Genomic DNA, 11,085 nt, shown 5'->3' on the forward strand with positions numbered 1-11,085 from the left:
TATACAGTTGAAGTCATAAGTTTACATACACCTTAGCCAAGTACATTTAAACTAATTTTTCACAATTCCTGACATTTAATCCTAGTAAAGATTCCCTGTCTTAGGTCCGTTAGGATCACTACTTTATTTTAAGAATGTGAAATGTCAGAATAATAGTAAAAGGGAATGATTTATTTCAGCTTTTATTTATTTCATCATGAATTTTGGCCCATTCCTCCTGACAGAGCTGGTGTAACTGAGTCAGGATTGTAGGCCTCCTTGCTCGCAAACACCTTTTCAGTTCTGCCCACAACTTTTCTATAGGATTGAGGTCAGGGCTGTGTGATGGCCACTCCAATACCTTGACTTTGTTATCTACAAGTCTCTGCTAGGTAAAGCCCCGCCTTATCTCAGTTCACTGGTCACCATAGGAGCACCCACCCATAGCACGCGCTCCAGCAGGTATATCTCACTGGTCACCCCCAAAGCCCCCACCCCCTTTGGTCGTCTTTCCTTCCAGTTCTCTGCTGCCAATGACTGGAACGAACTGCAAAAATCTCTGAAGCTGGAGACTCATATCTCCCTCACTAGCTTTAAGCACCAGCTGTCAGAGCAGCTCACAGATCACTGCACCTGTACATAGCCCATCTATTTACCTACCTCATCCCCATACAGTATTTATTTATTTATCTTGCTCCTTTGCACCTCAGTATCTCTACTTGCACATTCATCTTCTGCACATCTACCATTCCAGTGTTTAATTGCTATATTGTAATTACTTCGCCACCATGGCCGATTTATTGCCTTAACTCCCTTATCTTACCTCATTTGCACTCACTGTATATAGACTTTTTGTTTTCTTTTGTTCTACTGTATTATTAACTATGTTTTGTTTATTCCATGTGTTACTCTGTGTTGTTGTATGTGCCGAATTGCTATGCTTTATCTTGGCCAGGTCGCAGTTGCAAATTAGAACTCTCAACTAGCCTACCTGGTTAAATAAAGGTGAGAGAAAAAATAAATAAATTGTGGAGTGGTTGAAAAACGTGTGTATGTAAACTTCCGACTTCAACTGTATATATACACACACCCATACGCACAAACACTACATATATAATATACAGTGGGGCAAAAAAGTATTTAGTGAGCCACCAATTGTGCAAGTTCTCCCACTTAAAAAGATGAGAGAGGCCTGTAATTTTCATCATAGGTACACTTCAACTATGACAGACAAAATGAGAATCACATTGTAGGATTTTTAATGAATTTATTTGCAAATTATGGTGGAAAATAAGTATTTGGTCAATAACAAAAGTTTATCTCAATACTTTGTTATATACCCTTTGTTGGCAATGACAGAGGTCAAACGTTTTCTGTAAGTCTTTTTTCAAATCAAATCAAATCAAATTTTATTTGTCACATACACATGGTTAGCAGATGTTAATGCGAGTGTAGCGAAATGCTTGTGCTTCTAGTTCCGACAATGCAGTAATAACGAACAAGTAATCTAACTAACAATTCCAAAAAAACTACTGTCTTATACACAGTGTAAGGGGATAAGGAATATGTACATAAGGATATATGAATGAGTGATGGTACAAAGCAGCATAGGCAAGATACAGTAGATGATATCGAGTACAGTATAACATATGAGATGAGTATGTAAACAAAGTGGCATAGTTAAAGTGGCTAGTGATACATGTATTACATAAGGATGCAGTCGATGATATAGAGTACAGTATATACATATGCATATGAGATGAATAATGTAGGGTAAGTAACATTATATAAGGTAGCATTGTTTAAAGTGGCTAGTGATATATTTACATAATTTCCCATCAATTCCCATTATTAAAGTGGCTGGAGTTGAGTCAGTGTCATTGACAGTGTGTTGGCAGCAGCCACTCAATGTTAGTGGTGGCTGTTTAACAGTATGATTGCCTTGAGATAGAAGCTGTTTTTCAGTCTCTCGGTCCCAGCTTTGATGCACCTGTACTGACCTCGCCTTCTGGATGACAGGGGGGTGAACAGGCAGTGGCTCGGGTGGTTGATGTCCTTGATGATCTTTATGGCCTTCCTGTAGCATCGGGTGGTGTAGGTGTCCTGGAGGGCAGGTAGTTTGCCCCCGGTGATGCGTTGTGCAGACCTCACTACCCTCTGGATAGCCTTACGGTTGAGGGCGGTGCAGTTGCCATACCAGGCGGTGATACACCCCGCCAGGATGCTCTCGATTGTGCATCTGTAGAAGTTTGTGAGTGCTTTTGGTGACAAGCCAAATTTCTTCAGCCTCCTGAGGTTGAAGAGGCGCTGCTGCGCCTTCTTCACGATGCTGTCTGTGTGAGTGGACCAATTCAGTTTGTCTGTGATGTGTATGCCAAGGAACTTAAAACTTGCTACCCTCTCCACTACTGTTCCATCGATGTGGATAGGGGGGTGTTCCCTCTGCTGTTTCCTGAAGTCCACAATCATCTCCTTAGTTTTGTTGACGTTGAGTGTGAGGTTATTTTCCTGACACCACACTCCGAGGGCCCTCACCTCCTCCCTGTAGGCCGTCTAGTCGTTGTTGGTAATCAAGCCTACCACTGTTGTGTCATCCGCAAACTTGATGATTGAGTTGGAGGCGTGCGTGGCTACGCAGTCGTGGGTAAACAGGGAGTACAGGAGAGGGCTCAGAACGCACCCTTGTGGGGCCCCAGTGTTGAGGATCAGAGGGGTGGAGATGTTGTTGCCTACCCTCACCACCTGGGGGCGGCCCGTCAGGAAGTCCAGTACCCAGTTGCACAGGGCGGGGTCGAGACCCAGGGTCTCGAGCTTGATGACGAGCTTGGAGGGTACTATGGTGTTGAATGCCGAGCTGTAGTCGATGAACAGCATTCTCACATAGGTATTCCTCTTGTCCAGATGGGTTAAGGCAGTGTGCAGTGTGGTTGAGATTGCATCGTCTGTGGACCTATTTGGGTGGTAAGCAAATTGGAGTGGGTCTAGGGTGTCAGGTAGGGTGGAGGTGATATGGTCCTTGACTAGTCTCTCAAAGCACTTCATGATGACGGATGTGAGTGCTACGGGGCGGTAGTCGTTTAGCTCAGTTACCTTAGCTTTCTTGGGAACAGGAACAATGGTGGCCCTCTTGAAGCATGTGGGAACAGCAGACTGGTATAGGGATTGATTGAATATGTCCGTAAACACACCGGCCAGCTGGTCTGCGCATGCTCTGAGGGCGCGGCTGGGGATGCCGTCTGGGCCTGCAGCCTTGCGTGGGTTAACACGTTTAAATGTCTTACTCACCTCGGCTGCAGTGAAGGAGAGACCGCATGTTTTCGTTGCAGGCCGTGTCAGTGGCACAGTATTGTCCTCAAAGCGGGCAAAAAAGTTATTTAGTCTGCCTGGGAGCAAGACATCCTGGTCCGTGACTGGGCTGGATTTCTTCCTGTAGTCCGTGATTGACTGTAGACCCTGCCACATGCCTCTTGTGTCTGAGCCGTTGAATTGAGATTCTACTTTGTCTCTGTACTGGCGCTTAGCTTGTTTGATAGCCTTGCGGAGGGAATAGCTGCACTGTTTGTATTCGGTCATGTTACCAGACACCTTGCCCTGACTGTTGCTGGTATTTTGGCCCATTCTTCCATGCAGATCTCCTCTAGAGCAGTGATGTTTTGGGGCTGTTGCTGGGCAACACGGACTTTCAACTCCCTCCAAAGATTTTCTATGGGGTTGAGATCTGGAGACTGGCTAGGCCACTCCAGGACCTTTCTTAAGAAGCCACTCAGGCCGTGTGTTTGGGATCATTGTCATGCTGAAAGACCCAGCCACGTTTCATCTTCAACGCCCTTGCTGATGGAAGGAATTTTCACTCAAAATCTCATGATACATGGCCCCATTCATTCTTTCCTTTACACGGATCAGTCGTCCTGGTCCCTTTGCAGAAAAAGAGCCCCAAAGCTTGATGTTTCCACCCCCATGCTTCACAGTAGGTATGGTGTTCTTTGGATGCAACTCAGCATTCTTTGTCCTCCAAACACGACGAGTTGAGTTTTTACCAAAAAGTTATATTTTGGTTTCATCTGACCTTATGACATTCTCCCAATCTTCTTTTGGATCATCCAAATGCTCTCTAGCAAACTTCAGACGGGCCTGGACATGTACTGGCTTAAGCAGGGGGACACGTCTGGCACTGCAGGATTTGAGTCCCTGGCGGCGTAGTGTGTTACTGATGGTAGGCTTTGTTACTTTGGTCCCAGCTCTCTGCAGGTCATTCACTAGGTCCCCCCTTGTGGTTCTGGGATTTTTGCTCACCGTTCTTGTGATCATTTTGACCCCACGGGGCGAGATCTTGCGTGGAGCCCCAGATCGAGGGAGATTATCAGTGGTCTTGTATATCTTCCATTTCCTAATAATTGCTCCCACAGTTGATTTCTTCAAACCAAGCTGCTTACCTATTGCAGATTCAGTCTTCCCAGCCTGGTGCAGGTCTACAATTTTGTTTCTGGTGTCCTTTGACAGCTCTTTGGTCTTGGCCATAGTGGAGTTTGGAGTGTGACTGTTTGAGGTTGTGGACAGGTGTCTTTTATACTGATAACAAGTTCAAACAGGTGCCATTAATACAGGTAACGAGTGGAGGACAGAGGAGCCTCTTAAAGAAGAAGTTACAGGTCTGTGAGAGCCAGAAATCTTGCTTGTTTGTAGGTGACCAAATACTTATTATCCACCATAATTTGCTAATAAATTCATTAAAAATCCAAAAATGTGATTTAAAAAAAAAAAAATCTCATTTTGTCTGTCATAGTTGAAGTGTACCTATGATATAAATTACAGGCCTCTCTCATCTTTTTAAGTGGGAGAACTTGCACAATTGGTGGCTGACTAAATACTTTTTTGCCCCACTGTATACTGTATATATTTCCTTAATGTATTTGTTGCTCCCTCTTAGGCCCCCCTCTGGCCTAGGAGCTTCAGCCCGGTAAGACCCTGCATTAATCCAGCCCTGTTTCTAAGGCTGTGGAGACTGCTTTTCCCTGTACAAAGAAGAAAAAATAGCTGGCGACTCAAAAATCAACCATATTGTAATGCCATTGATAAGCTAAATGAACAGATAGCACTGACTAGGCACACAGGAGCCATATGGTGCTTCAACCACTACCGCCTGTTTCTGGTATAACAATAGGCTGGCCTAGACAGTGAGGCAGCCAAACAAATGGTCATTAGTCCCCATTTGCACTGCGCAGAGGGGTAAGCGCAAATGTCAGGATTTGCATTTTCCCCCCTCTACAGGTGCATGAAGTACTGAAACCAGATGTCAACGGACTGGAGAATAGGACGGTTTGCCCATGGTGATTCAACAGCTCCATACACTCATAGCCTAAACACAACAAAGACAATAAAATGCCCCCTTTCCATTCCTTCCTCCTCTTGTCCAATTTCCACACAGTCCTCTACTCCCAGAAGTAACTCGTAATGCACCTGCCACCATCCTTCTGATTTCAGAAGAGGTTTCATCTTCAATGTCCCTCTTGGCTAGACAAAATATTTATTTCAAGCTTTATTTTAAATGTAACAACTAATAAAGTCTACTTTTAGGAAAGTGATAATCACATTAACTTTAGTGACATACCAATGGTCTGATTGAAAAACTGTTTCATAACACATCACGCAGGAAACAAATACAGACAAGTAAACCTGAATACTTGACGACATTAGATTCAAGTCAGTACTTCATTGAAGATATCACTGAATTATCTAAATGAGATGAGATGTTTCACATTGTGCCAAAAAAAGTAGTAGAATTAAAATGTAACTTCAGAAAGCAGGTTATTAACATTTCATTAAGCATGATCAAAACCAACTTCTAATTGCTGGCATATTTTCTCTGATGAGAGAATGGTGATTAATGCAGTATTTCAAATCATTTAATCACAGCACTGATAAACCAAATTACACAAATATTTTCAGTTATAAGATGATGTTCAAGCGTCTAGTTTCTTGCCCAGATTCATGAAATCACAGGAGGGTAGTAAAGGTGCAGTATTACACAAGTGAATCATTAACAAAGGCTGCTCTGTAAAAACTTTCTCATTCACACATAATACACCAGATAGTTAAAATAATGAAAAAATAATGTTTATTTATATGGGAAATGTAAAACTAACTTTTAAGGAAAAGTCCTTCAGGGGTAAATATCATACCCAACAATAATTCCACACGGAACAAGTTACTGATAAGGATACAATATGTATATCAACGAAATTGTATATTGGAAGAATACAATGTATATTCTACTTACAGTTATCAAAGGGCCAAATGAAAACCCGAGGATGCAACAAGTCCTTCTGACTCGTATGCTTTGTTGCGCACAGAAAGCAAAATATCCCTGACGGCAACTCCCTGCCTGTACGGGGAAAAACACAAAGATAATAACTTAGACGAATGTAAAGTAAACCATATGTGTTCTGCAGTACTTGGTGGATATACTGTTGCAATATCCAACATTTTCTTCAGAAAAAAATGTAAAAAATGTCAAAGATGTTCATGCATTGTCGGACGACGTCTATGGACAAAGTGAAAGACACAGCTCTCCGACGTAGGCTCCAGCCAGCCAATATGGCACGTTCGCATAGTTTCTACAATTTATTTCACAAGTGGCTTAATTCTATTTCATACATAAGATACATATTTGTGATATAGTAGTCAACCTTCAATATTTATTTTCCAATTAAATCTGACCACTTTTGATTTTCCAGTAATCTACTATACAAACGCACCACAATAACTTTTCGTAAAAAGTAGTAGCAAACTTACCTTAAACACCTCTATTATGCTTAATTGTAACAATTTTCGCTGTATTTCGGTTTTGCTGTAAGGGCTGAGATGTTGTTGTTTTTTTAGAACTGCCAAGGATTTTTTTCTTCAGACCAGCCGGCTGAAGTGTGTAAAATTCACTGCGCATCTACAGAGATGTAAAGTATGCCCGGAATGAGAGCAGGAATGAAATTAACGCAAAGATGGAGTTTGTGGGGCGGGGCGAGAGTGGCGTCATCATAAACTCTGATGCCACTGAGCCATACGGGTGGGAGGGACTGCACTTTCAACAAAACAGTACTGCACCCAAACTCCATTCAAAGAAACGGAAAAAAACTGTGAGCATATTATACTATCACTCTGTGATTTTTCTGTTTAGAAAAAAAATAACACGTAGATTCTACGAATGATCCACCAAGTAATAAGATTGTTGGTTGACAATATATTATCAATACGAAGTCTTTCCAAACATATTTAGTAAAAAGAAAACCTGGCTGTTGGAATTGATTATGTAGCCTAAGAGATAATGTTCCTGTCCAAGTTGATTTTCAAGTTACCTAGCAATGCACCTGCATTGTTATTATCATGGCATGTTTGTTTGTGTCACTATAATCTTCCCCCCTGCATCATATCAAATCAAAGCAAATATTATTTGTCACATGCACGTGTTTAGCAGATGTTATTGCGGGTGTACCGAAATGCTTGTGTTTATAACTCCCAACAGTGCAGTAATATCTAACAAGTAATATTTAACAATTTCACATCAAAACACCCAATACAAACAAATCTAAAGTAAAGGAATTAAGAATATATAAATATTTGGGTGAGCAATGTCAGAGCGGCATATACTAAGATGCAGTAGAATAGTATAGAATACAGTATATACATATGAGATGAGTAATGCAAAATATGTAAACATTATTAAAGTGATTAGTGTTCCATTATTAAAGTGGCCAGTGATTTCAAGTCGATGTATGTGCTAGTGAACTGTACCTACAACTGCCGCTCTCAACTTCTGACCTGCTCAACAAAGCATGGTTTTGACCATTGGAAAAGGCTGTAAGGTCATAAATGGACAGGGTGTTTTTACAACCACGTGTTTGCTTACATGTGTAAAAACAAACTACTCAATCAATCACAGGAAGATCAACCCACTCAAGTAGAGTATAGCGAAAAATGCCTGTCACAATGTGATGCACCCCTCTTAGGGATGGCATGGGAGAGCACTAGCAAGCCAGTGACTCAGTAAGGGGGGTTTGTCACTCCTGTGCCTTGCCGTTCACCTTCGCTCCCCGGGGCCAGACTACAATCAATCATAGGACCTACTGAAGAGATGTCTTCAGTAAAGTCTTAAAGGTTGAGACCGATTCCGCGTCTCTCACCTGGATAGGCAGACCATTCCATAAAAATAAAGCTCTAAAGGAAAGCCCTGCCTCCAGGAATAGTAAGGAGGCCTGCGTCTTGTGACCATAACATACGTGTAGGTATGTACGGCAGGACCAAATGGTGATGGGTAGGACCAAGTCCATGTAATGCTTTGTAGGTTAGAAGTAAAACCTTGAAATCAGCCTTAGCCTTGGCAGGAAGCCAATGTAGCGGCCATTTCTTAAATCACTCACAGTAATACACACAGGATAATGTGGTGCACTGCAAATATAATGCACAAGCAGAAACATTATTAAAAAGTCTCATTTTCAAGCACAGATACCCTTGCCTGTCCATAAGTGTGTAACCTGTTGATGGTTATTGTTTTAGCTGACTAAGGTTGACCCCCCCACACCCTGAGGTCAGGGGTTAAATGTGACCTCTACTAAGCCATGTTTTGAGAAGAACAGATAGATCATGGGAATTAAATCCTTAATATAACATCTGGAACTTGACATATGCTGTTGTATAATAAACATGTTATGGTGCTCTGTCTTAATTCCTTTTCTCTCTGCCTTGGCCAGTGACAGTCCCATGGTTGCAGTATCATTAAGTGGCTACTTGATTTGAACATCATTTGTCATTGAGAGAAGATCTGGAAAATTAGATGTCAGTGTGTGAGCAGTCGCCCTCTTGTGGTCAGAGGAAAGCAGTGTTGACGGGGGTAAATAGAATGACAGGATGGGATGCGGCTATGCTTGAGCATCCAAATGCTTTCAGATCATTGACAATTGAGCCTCTGGGACAGTAAATTTCATTTGAGCCCTACAGTGATCGAGAATAATTTCATTTCTCATTTCTTCCATGCAACATAAATTCACTTGCATTCATTATTACACTGTCGTTATACCAGAAGGTCATCTTAGGAGACATAAATATGATGGTTATCAATGCAAGCAGGTTTAGGATTTTACGACAATTAAAGCTCATAGTTGACTAAGCAGGACTTCAGGTTAATTGTAAACAATCATATAACCCACTGTTTCTATAACTTAGATGGAGTCGCATTCACTCTGCACATTCATCAATTACAAATGGTCTGATGAAAGAAGGGTATGTACATTAATCGGATGACTGTGGTTCTTCTCAGGGATTGTGTTACAGGATAACAGGTTAGCAGCAGGCCTTTTCAAATGGGACATTTTGAAGAGGTTGATGTCACGTTACACGTAAACACATGGATATGTTTGTGCACCAATCGTCTCTCTGATTCATAGTCCACAGGGCTGCCTGTAATGTTATGGATGAATGCCCCAGCCTTCGATGTTGGCCCTGGTTTCTTAAGAGCATGTGAATATCCCAACAGAGTGAAGCCAGGTCACATGACCCATAACGAAAGCAGCCTAACGGAGCAGACATTGTCTATTTCGTTATCATGTTTAGCATAGATGTGTTTAGCCATGTCCAAAAATAAATGATCAATCCTCAAATGCAAATAAAAAGGGGGCCCGAGGTATCAAATTATTTTCTTTACATCTCTGCCAATGGTCCCTTAGTTCTCCTCTCCTGTGCTCTCTACATTATAAGGCATGCTGCTTGTTTCTAGAGGTGAGGTGTGAGAGGCAGATGCACAAACACTAGCTCTCTTGTGAGGACAGGTAATGAAAGAATAAAAGGCAGAGAGGGATGTGGAGCGAGAGGGGTAATTGCCCTCTAACGGGGAAACCAGTAGCATCCATGAGTCAAGACATCTTTACAAGAGCAGTTAATTACTCTGGTGTTCTTTTCTGGTATATCTTCTCTCTATTGGGTGGTAGTGTACTCAAATATATTGCGAAAACTACAAAATAAAAGCACAGCTGTTTCTCTTCTTACAGTGACATCCAAATAGCATATAGCTAAAAGGCACATGGCCTAATACATTGGTACACCGGGTAACCTTCAAATGATGAAATAACTTAGTTTTCCTGTTGTTTCCCAACCAGTGACCACCTGCTACTAATCTTTAAAAATATTGTAGAGGTCACTCAGCTCTATTGTAGAAATATACGACAGGACATTTTCCGGAAAGCTGAGACATGCTACAAACACTGTTCTAATCAAACCTTCCAAAATATCATATACTGTTCTGAAGAGGGAGAAGTGAGTTTGAGCCCTATGGTAACATGACAGTAATGGAATAACATTCAATCAGCAAAATATCCACAGATTGATTGTTTTATTTCAGGATTAACAGATAAGTAATACAAACTATGGATAAATTAACTCTTAACGTACCTACAGTAATTCAAGTACAGTGTATATGGATTGTAGTGTATATAATTTCAAACAGTGTTTGCACAACCAAGTCTGAGATTTTCACACCTTTAGACAGCTGCGAAAGGATAGCTTCAGTTTATAAAATTTGTGTTTTAACATTTAAACATTTAGGAATTTCCTTTAGTTATAATTTTTTAAATCATATATGATACCTGAAAAACATTTGAGACTAAGTAAAATAACTTATTAAAATCAGTCAGCACTTTAAGTTGTGTCTTCCTAGTAATGGCATACAGTATGTTTAAATGAAGGCACTTATCAAGGATTAGAAAGGGAAAGGGGGATAGTTGTACAACAATGCATTCAACTGAAATGTGTCTTCCGCATTTAACCCAACCTCTGAATCAGAGAGGTGTGGGGGGGGGGGGGGCTGCCTTAATCGACAACCACGTCGGCGGCGCCCAGTGGAAACAAGTAATGAAAGTAGAGAAGGGTAAGTGAATGAAAACAAGTTCATCACCACATCAACCCTTTGAAAGATAAAATGTTTAGTTTAGTTTTTTTCTCTTCAATTTTACCCCTTTTTCTCCCCAATTTCGTGGTATCCAATTGTTTTTAGTAGCTAATATCTTGTCTCATCACTACAACTCCCGTACGGGCTCGGGAGAGACGAAGGTTGAAAGTCATGCG

The 11,085-nt window shown here is 41.4% G+C and overlaps 1 protein-coding gene across 2 annotated transcripts in view; it reads right to left on the reverse strand.

Moving 5' to 3' along the window:
* tead1a (TEA domain family member 1a) overlaps nucleotides 1-6,929 on the reverse strand; it is a 100,387-nt gene extending 93,458 nt beyond the window's left edge. For both annotated transcript variants that reach the window (XM_031801990.1, XM_031801989.1), the window contains exons 1-2: nucleotides 6,772-6,929; nucleotides 6,257-6,361 (exon numbers count right to left, since the gene is read on the reverse strand). The gene's annotated coding sequence lies outside the window, so the exon portion shown is untranslated. The remainder of the gene's footprint in view (nucleotides 1-6,256; nucleotides 6,362-6,771) is intronic.
* Between the last annotated feature and the right edge of the window lie 4,156 nt (nucleotides 6,930-11,085).

This window comes from Oncorhynchus kisutch, linkage group LG22 (genome assembly GCF_002021735.2).
Source record: "Oncorhynchus kisutch isolate 150728-3 linkage group LG22, Okis_V2, whole genome shotgun sequence".
NCBI classification, from domain to species: Eukaryota; Metazoa; Chordata; class Actinopteri; order Salmoniformes; family Salmonidae; genus Oncorhynchus; species Oncorhynchus kisutch.